The following is a 10,678-nucleotide window of genomic DNA, read 5'->3' as shown; positions in this document are numbered from 1 at the left end:
ACACCATTGACCGGGGGCGGGGGGTGTCTTTTTTTTTTTTTAATATATTTTATTGATTTTTTTACAGAGAGGAAGAGGGAGGGATAGAGAGTTAGAAACATCGATGAGAGAGAAACATCGATCAGCTGCCTCTTGCACACCCCCTACTGGGGATGTGCCCGCAACCAAGGTACATGCCCTTGATGGGAATCGAACCTGGGACCCTAGAGTCCGCAGGCCAACGCTCTATCCACTGAGCCAAACCGGTTTCGGCCGGGGGGGGTGGTGGGGTGGGGGGGTTCTTGATTAAAAATGTGGTCTATATTGTAATCGCTTTTGTTTTTTTTAATAAAAGGAAATTCACTTCTTAGATCATCATTGAATTTGCATCCTCTTTTCTTACTCATTATGTTAAAAATCTAAAAAAAATAATTTAAAATTATATTATAAATTATTATATACATATTGCTTAAAAACACAGTAAGTAGGTACATAATTACATGAACATATTTTATTGTTAGTTTTTAAATTAAATTAATTTGATTGTTATAAAGTAACTATATTTTAAAAATTATTTTAATTTTAATCCTATATTTCTTTCTAAATAATAACAATACTAACTTGTATTATTTTCCTCCGAATTTGCCGTAACGTAAGTCGTGTCACTTTCAAGGCTGGCACTAGACTTTTTGCCGCCACTATAAAATATAAATAATACGAGTACTGTCTGCTAAATTCAAGAAAATTTATGTATTTATGAAATAAATAAATAAATAAATACCTTACCTAAATTATCTGAATAGCTGATTTGTAATGACATCACTTGTTTAACTAGCTCACTAGCACGCAGTACGATGTGTATCGTCTGAGAGACAGTTACAAAATGTTTTCGTCGTTGCCAATCCCAAAAAATGCCATTGTTCATTAAGTCCAAACAATGGTGGTCGAATTCTAACAACTGATCCACAACGCGGACTTTGATAAGCAGTTCTCGATAATCAATTCTCAACAATTATTTGTTATTATTAAAGTTTAATATTATAAAATTAACAAAAATAATATAAAACTCATATCCTGGCTAAATAGCCACATGGCCGCTGAAAACCGTATATTCCCTTTCCGTTCTCCCGCCGTTCCCTAGCTTGTCGTGCATTCTTTCAAAAAATCGGGACTTTTTTAAAACGCCGCAGGACGCGGGACAAATTGTTAAAAATCGGGACTGTCCCGCCAAAAGCAGGACGTCTGGTCACCTTAATATAAACGAATAGTTTTTCATTTATTGGAATTGGTTTCCCTCCCATTTCTGTGCATTAGCATTCTACCTGAACTTTGAGACTGAGTATAAAGTCACACCTTCCCTACTTAAGAAAATCCATTCATTTAATAGAGAAATATTTGCTTGATACTTACTAAGTGTTGAGCATGCTGGTAGGCCTGGGACACAGTCAAATAATCCTGCTCTCTGTTCTCAAAGAGCCTGGAGACCAGTGAGGAGACCACAGGCCAGGGGGTCACGCTGACAGTAATGCGCTCCACACCAAGTCTGCAAGCAGGGCCACTTCCTGAGCAAGGTGGGATGTGAGCAGGGTTTTGGGGGGTAAGAGTTAGCCAGGTTAACGGAAAGTCAGGCATGATGGAAAACATTCAAAAGGAAAGGTACAGGATGATAAAGATGTTAAGCATTTATACTGGATGTCATACATTTTACACACATTAATCAAATCTTAACCTTATGAAGTAGGAATTGCATCATCATCTCTATCTTTAATAATAAAAGGGTAATATGCTAATTAGACCCGACAGTCAAACGACCTTCCGGATGTCCTTCCGGACAACCTTCTGGACAAAGCCAGGGCTTTGAGGGCTGAGCCCCTTGCACAGATTTTGTGCACTGGGCCTCTAGTGTGCTATATAAAGAAATTAAGGCATAAAGCCGTTAAAAAGTGTGGCTCTAGATCCCGATTTTTATCCCTAGAGACTTATTAGACTCTTCTGCTTCTCACAGTGTGGGGCCCTCTCTCCAACTCCAGAGCATTCTATTGGCTGTGCGGAGCTGGGCTGTGTCTGGGCACAGACAGACTTTATCGCCCAGCGACACGGGGCACGCGGAGAGCTGCATGCCCTGCTTTCTTGTCTGAGGGTGTGTGTTACCTTACAGCCCCGGCGAGGCTTCCTTCTAGCTGTTGGTTGGAGAAGGACTGTCTGGTTTAGCAAGCCAGAGAGTAAAGAAACAAGTAAAGAAAAAAATCCCGCCCCGGCCCGTGTGGCTCAGTTGGTTGGAGCATTCTCGAGTGAGGATTAAACAAAAAAAGGAAAGAAAAACCTCTGGGAGAGATGATACTGGTCTCTTTGAAATGTTAGAAAATAGTCCAAACACACATAATTTTCCTTAACTATTTCTTCATATATCCAGCACACGTAAATGTCTCAAGAATGTTCTTAAAATCTTTTATATAACTTATTTGTTGGTAATTTATGGGTAAAGTATACATATTTTTATCTCCCAAAATGTTCTCTTCCAAGCGGGGCGAGGCCTTTTCCTCTGAGAAGGCAGCGGCTTTGTCCTTATTCACAGATGTCTCAGTTTCTCTGAGGTGAGAGGCTGGCTCTGGGTCCGCCGGGATGCAGTGTCGTTAGCTGGTTAAGTGGGAGGAAGGGACAGAGGGGGCCGCACCACACCCGCTCCAGGGAACCACCCCCATTCCTGAGAGTCACGGGGAAGGGCTGGACAAAGGGGAGATGGGTGCAGGAGCAGTGAAATTGGGGTGACATAGGCAAGGTGCCTGTCAGTCAAACCTGAAACAGAGATCGTTGGCCAGAGGGCGCAGGGACACTGCAAGCCCCCAAATGTGGGGACACTAATCACAGACAAGGGGTTCTCACTCTGCAGGCTCTCCGGGGCTCCCTGGAGGCGCCGTGTCCTTCGCGGCCGCACGGCCGTCCAGGGGACCCGCACCCGGCGGCCTGGTGGCTGCAGCTGGGAACACAGGCCCGGGGCCGGCGGTGCTGCGCTGGCCTGTGCAGACCTGGGAGGAAATGGGGCAGCGGCGTGGCCTTAGGTCTGCCGGGGGCGGAGTGGGACCGCTCCCGAGGTGGGACGGCGGGCCGGGGCCTGGCAACTCAGGGGTGTGCTCACACAGAGAGCTTTCTGCGATACCCAGTCCTCCTTTCCTCCGGGCATCGCAACCCGTGGGCACACGGAGCCCCCACCGATAATGGCGGTGCCAACCAGTCCACGCTTCTGAGAACACAGGAATGCCGGAGAGCATAGCCTGATGGGAATGGTAGCTCTGATCTACTCATTCCGCCTCGCACGGCCACCTCGTACATTTCAATCTTAGCGTTTCTTTTCCAGATCTGCTGTTTTTCTTCAAGTGTGGCAGCCGGGCTCACAGGACAATGTTCTAGGTGGGCCATTTTCTCCAAGATAAAAAGCTTCCCTGGGAGAACTGAAGCCGCAGCAAGAGGGAACTTGTGTCCTGAGTGGCCGCACTGGCCGGAGGGAGGCCCTGGCCACGCAGGGCTGCGCTGTGCGGCTCCCCAAGCGGCGCCCGGAGGGCAGCGCGGGAGCAGGAGCCGGAGTCAGAGCCGCTCCGTGGCCCGGTTCCGTGCGCCCTGCTGGCCCAGGTGGGTGCTTCCTGCACCTCACAGCTCCCATTCCCCGACCCAGCACAGACCGATCGGTCACGTGGGAGGAGAGGGAAGGTGTGCAGAAATCTGTGCTCTGACAAATTCCCAAGTGACTCTTACGCATAAGGAAGTTTGAGAATCATTAAGATAAATGTTGGCATAATAAGTGTTATTTTACAAGGGATTATTCTTGCTCTTTAAGAAAACATTTAGTGTGCCCAGTTGTCCAGAAAATAACCTTTTAAACCTTTCACTTGTCCAATGGCCTCTAATGAAAGCCTCCCCGCCCCCCCGCCCAGAAGACAATTGGAAATTGCGTGGCCAAAAGCAAGATGGCACATTGCTTGTCCTGTCCACTCAGCTTGGAGGCACTCAGCGCTCAGTCCTGCTTAAAGCGGGGCTCCGAGTCGTGTCAAGTTCTGCTGAAGCACTTGTTCAGACCCACTTTTTTTTTTTTTTTTTGGGGGGGGGGGGTTGGATTTGTACACAGATCTGAGCCATCACATTTCTTTGGAAGAAGAAAGTGGGAGGACGCCCTTCTTTCCCTGCCCCCTGCCCCTGCCCCCGCCCCCAGAGAACAGCCCTTTGGAGGTGATGGCTAGTGCTGGCAGGAGGATAGCTACCAGAGCTAGTGGAACCATTCGCTCAAAATGTAGCCTCTTGTCTAAAAGGGCCGAGGAAAGATTGCCTCACTCTGCCCAGATGACAGGCCAAGCCAGGGAGCAGCGATGAGGCCATACAACGCCTCAGCCACACTGCATTTGCCACCGAAGAGGAGAGGCCTTCTCTTCGCTGCTCTGCAGCTCCTCCCTGAGAGCCTTAAGGAAGGTCACGCGAGGACTTTCAGAGTTTTCTTTGGTGGCTTCAGAAGGGAGAGATAGGAGGTGGCTTTGAACAAACAGGAACCTCACCCAGAAAGCCAATCTCAGATTTCACTCAGTTCCTCTGCCAGCTACAGCGGCTGTGGGGGCGGAGGGGGAGCCACGTGCTGGGGAATGTGCCCTTCGGAAGGCAGAGCCCACCAAGCAAGGACTCACAGAAAGCAATCTCCAAAGCCAGCCTCCACCCGGCGCCAGCGCCACCCCACACTGAGGTCTCCCTTCCTCCCCAGGAGAACGAGAGCAAACACTGGGACTGGAGCCCATGGGGAGGGGTGCAGGGCGCCTGGGACTAAACCTCGGTGCTCTCCAAATTGTGGGCAGGGCTCTGAGGACTCCCCACAGGCCTCTGGGTCTCTCCCAGCTCCCAGGCTGGGGGTGCTCGCCCCTCCGGTGACCCTCCACTGTCTTCAGGTGTCTCCTCAGCTCACTGCCACCCCAAGCCTGAAGGCACTCTAGGAGCCAAATGGAAAGTCAAACAGGCAGAAAGCTTAGCATGAGATTAGCTCTCATTAAATTAGTTCACACTTTGTGCCCTGCAGGGCAGCATTTTACATGGAAAAGCTATTATGAAGTTTACTTTGGCTTTTAAAAGTTGATAATAAATTACTAATGTTATAAATTTCAATTTGAATACAGTTTTTTCTCTAAACTTTTATAGTCAGCCCATATTTGATTAATCAAATTTATAATTATTGAGAAACTTAAATTCTCTTAAACTCTCCATTGCTATTTGCAGTCTCATTAAGATGTCTACTTGAAAATCTCGGGATTATTTAAATTGCTTAGATATTCATTTTATATTAGAACTATAAAGTTAATCTGTTGTCTCTAACAGTTTATCTTAAATAATACAGATATGTAAATTATCAATTATGCACAAACTCATTAATTCAAAGATATTAATACCACAGATTAGATTTCACAAGTATTTCTATAGTTTTAGTCTTCCCACCATTGAAAGACATTTACCCACTGAGGAAATATGATATGTCACACAACACTTCTCAACGTGGTGAGTGTTAATACTCATCGATTTCAGGCAACATGCGGCTGGTCCTTGTCTCTGACCCTATGGGGTGTGCCCGACCCTATTTTTGGCTGAATTAATAACTCCATTGTGGTGGGCAGACATGAGCAGGGCAAGGACGACAGGCCAGGTACAGGTCACCAGGTGGACAGCCCCGGGTGCCTAGCCAAGGACAACTGTAGGGGGTGACCTCATCCCCTGGGTGACCTTCCTCCCCGAGCATATTACTTTAGACCCCCTGACCTTTCCTCCCCAGAGGTAACATCTGGGCCTCAGTTGTAGTTCAGCTCCAGGCCCAGAAGAGCAGCAAAACCAGACAAGTGACCCCACGGCTGACGTCAGGCCCAGCTACATTGAATAATGACCCCCCTGGCACTGACTAATCAATCAGTGGAGACCATGACCCTGAAGGGACACACTTGGAAAGCTGCTGACTGTCCTATTGAGATCTTCCCCTAGGACCTCCCCTAAGATCACCCTAAAACACTTAGGACTGAGGACCCAGCGCACTATTCCTCCAGGGAGACGCCTGAACCTTTCCCTCTCCCTTTCCTCCTCCTTCCCCACCCCCCAACTCCCGCCTTTCCCCCTTCCCTCCCATCCCCCAGGTGACTTACCACTATCTTTCTCGCTCTCAAGCTCCTAGGCCCTTCCTTTGCCTCTATAACTTGTTTCCTAAGCCCATTTATTTTAGGAATTGCTCCTTCTACCTCTATGGTTTTATAAACAAATGTTCTCTGATAGTTAGAGTCTTGGCTTTGAATTCTTTCCTAGCCTGAACTCAAGTACCAAGGTTGCTGAACCCAGGTCTGGTCCAACCCCACCGGTCTAACACTGTGGCCATTCTCACCACCTACAGCACCGTTACTCAAAGGAGGTGCCAGGTAGTCCCAGAGGTAGAACTAATTTTGCAGAGACGAGTCATTAGGAAAAGGGTCCCCCCAGAAGTGGCACCGTGATGCAGAGAGAATTAGATTGTATGTTTCTTTGGCTCCTAAGATATATAATATTTATTTATTTTACTCTGAAGATCTTTGGACCTGATGGAATCATACATTTATTTTCAAGGCCATTCTTCCTCTTCCTGAGAAATGACACCTGCTTGAATACTCCTCTCCTCTCAGGCTTTGTGACTACATCTCAGTTTTCACAGTCATTCTGCTGACGTTGCGATTAAGTTGAAAACTGTTAAGAGGCTGCCTAGAGAGCTATTTGAGGCTGATTCCTTGGGACACATGTGGATGATTAACTAGAGAGCTCCTTTCGTAAGAACTGGTCATGTTTTCCAAGCTACCTTAACTAGTCATTTCAGCCCTCACTTTTTACCCACATAATCTTTGCTATTGCCAGACATAAATGTCGGGGATCATGTTAAAATAAAGCTCAAAAGAACAGAAGAGCCCATTGTTTTGTTTCACAGGAAGGATTAGCTAGACTCTGAAATTCCAGGTAGATAATTTTAGGAACAAAAATTTACTGATCTTATAATTAGAAAAGTAGAGTTTGGGAGTCGTCCAAAGACAGGGTAGAACCCAATGGTAAGATGAGTTCTAGGTACTGCGGGTACAATGGAAGACAAGAACAGGAACCAAGCAACACGTCACCACCAACCAACCAACTGGGCAAAATTATAGAAAAAAATAAAAAATAAAGTAAAGTACAAGTGAGCTTAGTCTCAAATGATGAAATTATCTGGGTTTTAATCCTTGTTCTGTCACTTACCAACTGTGTCATCTTAGGCAGGTGATAATTGCTCTGATTTTTAGTTTATTTATTTATTAAATGGAAACAATACCTACCTTTGAGACAGAGATACATAAGCCAAAAGGGAGGCTTGTCCTATGCTTAAGGCACCAGAAAAGAAGAGCTGTAAAATAAAGTCTTGGTTTGTTAATGTGACATTTTATAATTCAAAAGAAAAAGGATTAATGTTATATTAAGAAAAGGAATAATAATTCTACTATATTTCCTAACATATTTTATGATTAGTTTTATAATTTTAACCTTGTGTATGATGAACACAAGGTTAAAATTATAAAACTAATCATAAAATATATATATGGAGAGAGAGAGAGAGAGAGAGAGAGAGAGAGAGAGAGAGAGAGAGAGGTCTATAACACTACCAGAGATCATTATCTGGCTCAGTCCCAAGAGCTAGATGAGAATTATATCTGTGAGAAAATTAAAAGTTTGGTAAACACAATAGGTGGCTGATAACCTTTAGTGTGAGAGGGACAAACATTAATATAAAACCAGAGTGTCACAACTGCTTTGCTCACCCCTACCTTCCAGGGGAAATGCATCCTTGACGAATGGCATTCAGGCCTCCCTTAGCTACACATTGATTCCTGGAGCTTAGTACACAGACTGGGTAAAGAGTAAGGAGTGAAAACTTAAAAAGGAAGAAAGATTACTTGTTGCAGAGAAGAAAGATTAGATGTGGAAAGAAACAGAAAGTATGAAAAAGGAATCTAGACCTTGCATAGTTGACCTTTTGGGAGCCTTGGATAAAAGAATGATTTTGAGTACCAGCATACTGTAGTAGGTCCTAAGAATAAGAAAAATATGCAATTGAGTTTTAAAGTGTTTGATACATTTATCTTTGAATGTTCTTCATATTTAACCTTTTTACAAGAGAAAAGTAAGAACAAAATTATTTTTCAGTTATTTGTTTTATTGCTTGACTATTTATTTTATCTTTGACTCCAAGTCTGTGGCGGGATGAGTTTTGAGATCAGAACAAGCCATTTTGGCTTTGTGCAGGTTACATTATTATAATTATTTAATTCCAAATACACAGAGAAAAGCAAAAGGGTATTATGGAATCTATGCAGGGAAAGAGAGTAAGTTCAGACAATGAAGAGAAGCACATCAGAATGAAAAACACTTAAAATGAGGCATAGATCAGTTCAATGAGCGTGGGCTGAGTACCTGCTGTGTTGCAGGCATGGGGATAGAGCAGGCAATGCTTATAAACAAAGGCCATTCCTTCAATCAGCATCATTGCGAGTCCAAAGGAAGTTTGAAAGAGGCATATTTTGTTTGGAAATAATCATAGCAATTAACATGTGTTGAGCAGTTACTATTGATGAGCAAAACCTTATATGCTTTCCAGGAAGTATATCTCTTATTTTCCCAACTCACATGCCCCTCATCATCATCTTTGAGATGGGAAATGAAGAGTAATTCCCCAACATTATAAACGTAAAAGCTGATATAAAAACCCAGGTAGTCGGGCCCCAGAGCCCACACTCGAAACCACTAGTCTTTATCTACCTCCCCCAAAAGGAACATTTTGACACCTCCTCTTCTTGGCACTTATTCCCCCATGTTTGATCTCAGCAATTCTTGTTACATTTCCTACTTGACACACCACTTTAAAAGTAAGCCCCAGCAATTTTTTTGTTTCTTGAGGTAGGCCTGCAGTGCTATGAACTTCCCGCTCAGGACTGCTGTGTCTCATAGATTTTGGGTTGTTGTGTGTTCATTTTCATTCGTTTCCAAGAAGTTTTTAATTTCTCCCCTGATCTGATTGGTACCCCTTCATTGTTTAATAGCATGCTATTTGGTCTCCATGTGTTTGAATGTTTTTGAGTGTTTTTTTTCTACTGTAGTTGATTTCTAGTTTCATGCCATTGTGATCTGAGATGCTTGGTATAATTTCAGTCTTCTTGAACTTGTAGAGACTTAGTTTGAGACAGCATGGAGGGACCTAGACAGTATTATGCTAAGTAAAATAAGCCCATCAGAGAAAGGCAAGTATCACATGATCTCACTCATATATGGAATCTAAGGAACAAAATAAACTAATGAACAAAATAGATGCAGACACAGAAGTATGGACAGACTGATTAATCTCAGAGGGAAGTGGGGAGGGGAGATGGGGAGAGATTAACCAAAGAATTTATATGCATATATGCATGGATACAGACAATAGTGTGGTGAAGGCCTGGATGGGGGGTTGGAGGTAGGGTGGAGGGGGGTTACTGGGAAAAGAGGGGACATTTTCAACAATAAAGATAAATTTAATAAAGTAAACCCCAGCAGCCATAAGGTATATGTATCTGAGAAAGCTTTCATTAAATTATGTTCAAATCTGCTGTCCATTTATACATGTGTCATTGGGTGTGTGTCAGGGGATGAAACCACACTTTTAATACAAAAATTCTGACTGCAGAATTATTTGCAAAATACTGAGGCACATGTTCTCTAAACATCACATAAATATAAAAACACCCTTCTCATTTTTCTTCCATCCTTTAACAAACACTTCCCCACCCTGTACTCAACCATACACTTTCCTTGTTACCAGCCTGTGCAAGGATAGGTTGTTACATTTTCTGAATATGCTTTCTTACTGCTCTTTCTGAGTCATATTTACCATTCTTATTTTTGGTTTCCTTATTCTCCTTTGTATGAGATATCTAAGTTTCAGAGAAACTCATGCTCATTTCCTTATCTTATACAAAACCAAACATTCCCTCAGAACATTTACAAAGTCTTATATTTAACCAAGATTGATGGAGCAGAACTTGATCTATGTGGCTCCTTTATCTGAGCATGTTTACGGTAAAGCTGAAATCATTTTGCTAAATGTGTTAGGCACTATATCAGGCTTTAGAGGAACAAAGATGAATAAGACTTGGTAGCGAATGATTCAGTGGCAGATTTGTTAATGGACCTTGTGAATCCCATGCATTTAGCAAATGTCTAGGGAAGGGAAACCCAGCCAGAGAAGCAAGAAACCTATCCCTGCAGGAGCCACATCTCCATATATGAAGATGGAACGACTTGGCCATTTGTAAAAATAGCCAATAACAGTCGAATGCCTACCAAGTGACAGACATAGTTTTAGGGTCTTTAAGTTTAATTTTTAAAAATCACCACAATCTTATGAAGTAGATATTATTATTATTGCTATTATCACCCTCAGTCCATATAGAAAAAACTGAGACACAGAGAAGAATGGTAACTTGCTCAGAGCCACCTCGCTGGCAGGGGATGAAACCACACTTTTAATACAAAAATTCTGACTGCAGAATTTGCATTTGTAACACCAAAGTCACATGCTTCCACTAACTGGGTAGTCTCAGGCAAGTCATTTTATTTTTTTATTTTATTTTATTTTATTTTTTTATATATAAGGTATTTAATGACACAT

The 10,678-nt window shown here is 43.4% G+C and overlaps 1 long non-coding RNA gene across 1 annotated transcript; it reads right to left on the bottom strand.

Annotated features, from left to right (window-relative positions):
* Nucleotides 1-368: 368 nt before the first annotated feature.
* Nucleotides 369-1,474, bottom strand: LOC129151811 (uncharacterized). Its single transcript, XR_008558455.1, has 3 exons — nucleotides 1,390-1,474; nucleotides 601-677; nucleotides 369-398 (listed from the first exon to the last, which is right to left on the bottom strand). It is a non-coding gene; the product is annotated as an uncharacterized LOC129151811 (long non-coding RNA).
* Between the last annotated feature and the right edge of the window lie 9,204 nt (nucleotides 1,475-10,678).

The sequence above is a fragment of the Eptesicus fuscus genome, chromosome 16 (assembly GCF_027574615.1).
Source record: "Eptesicus fuscus isolate TK198812 chromosome 16, DD_ASM_mEF_20220401, whole genome shotgun sequence".
NCBI lineage: Eukaryota > Metazoa > Chordata > Mammalia > Chiroptera > Vespertilionidae > Eptesicus > Eptesicus fuscus.
This window is presented reverse-complemented; position numbering and strand designations above follow the sequence as displayed.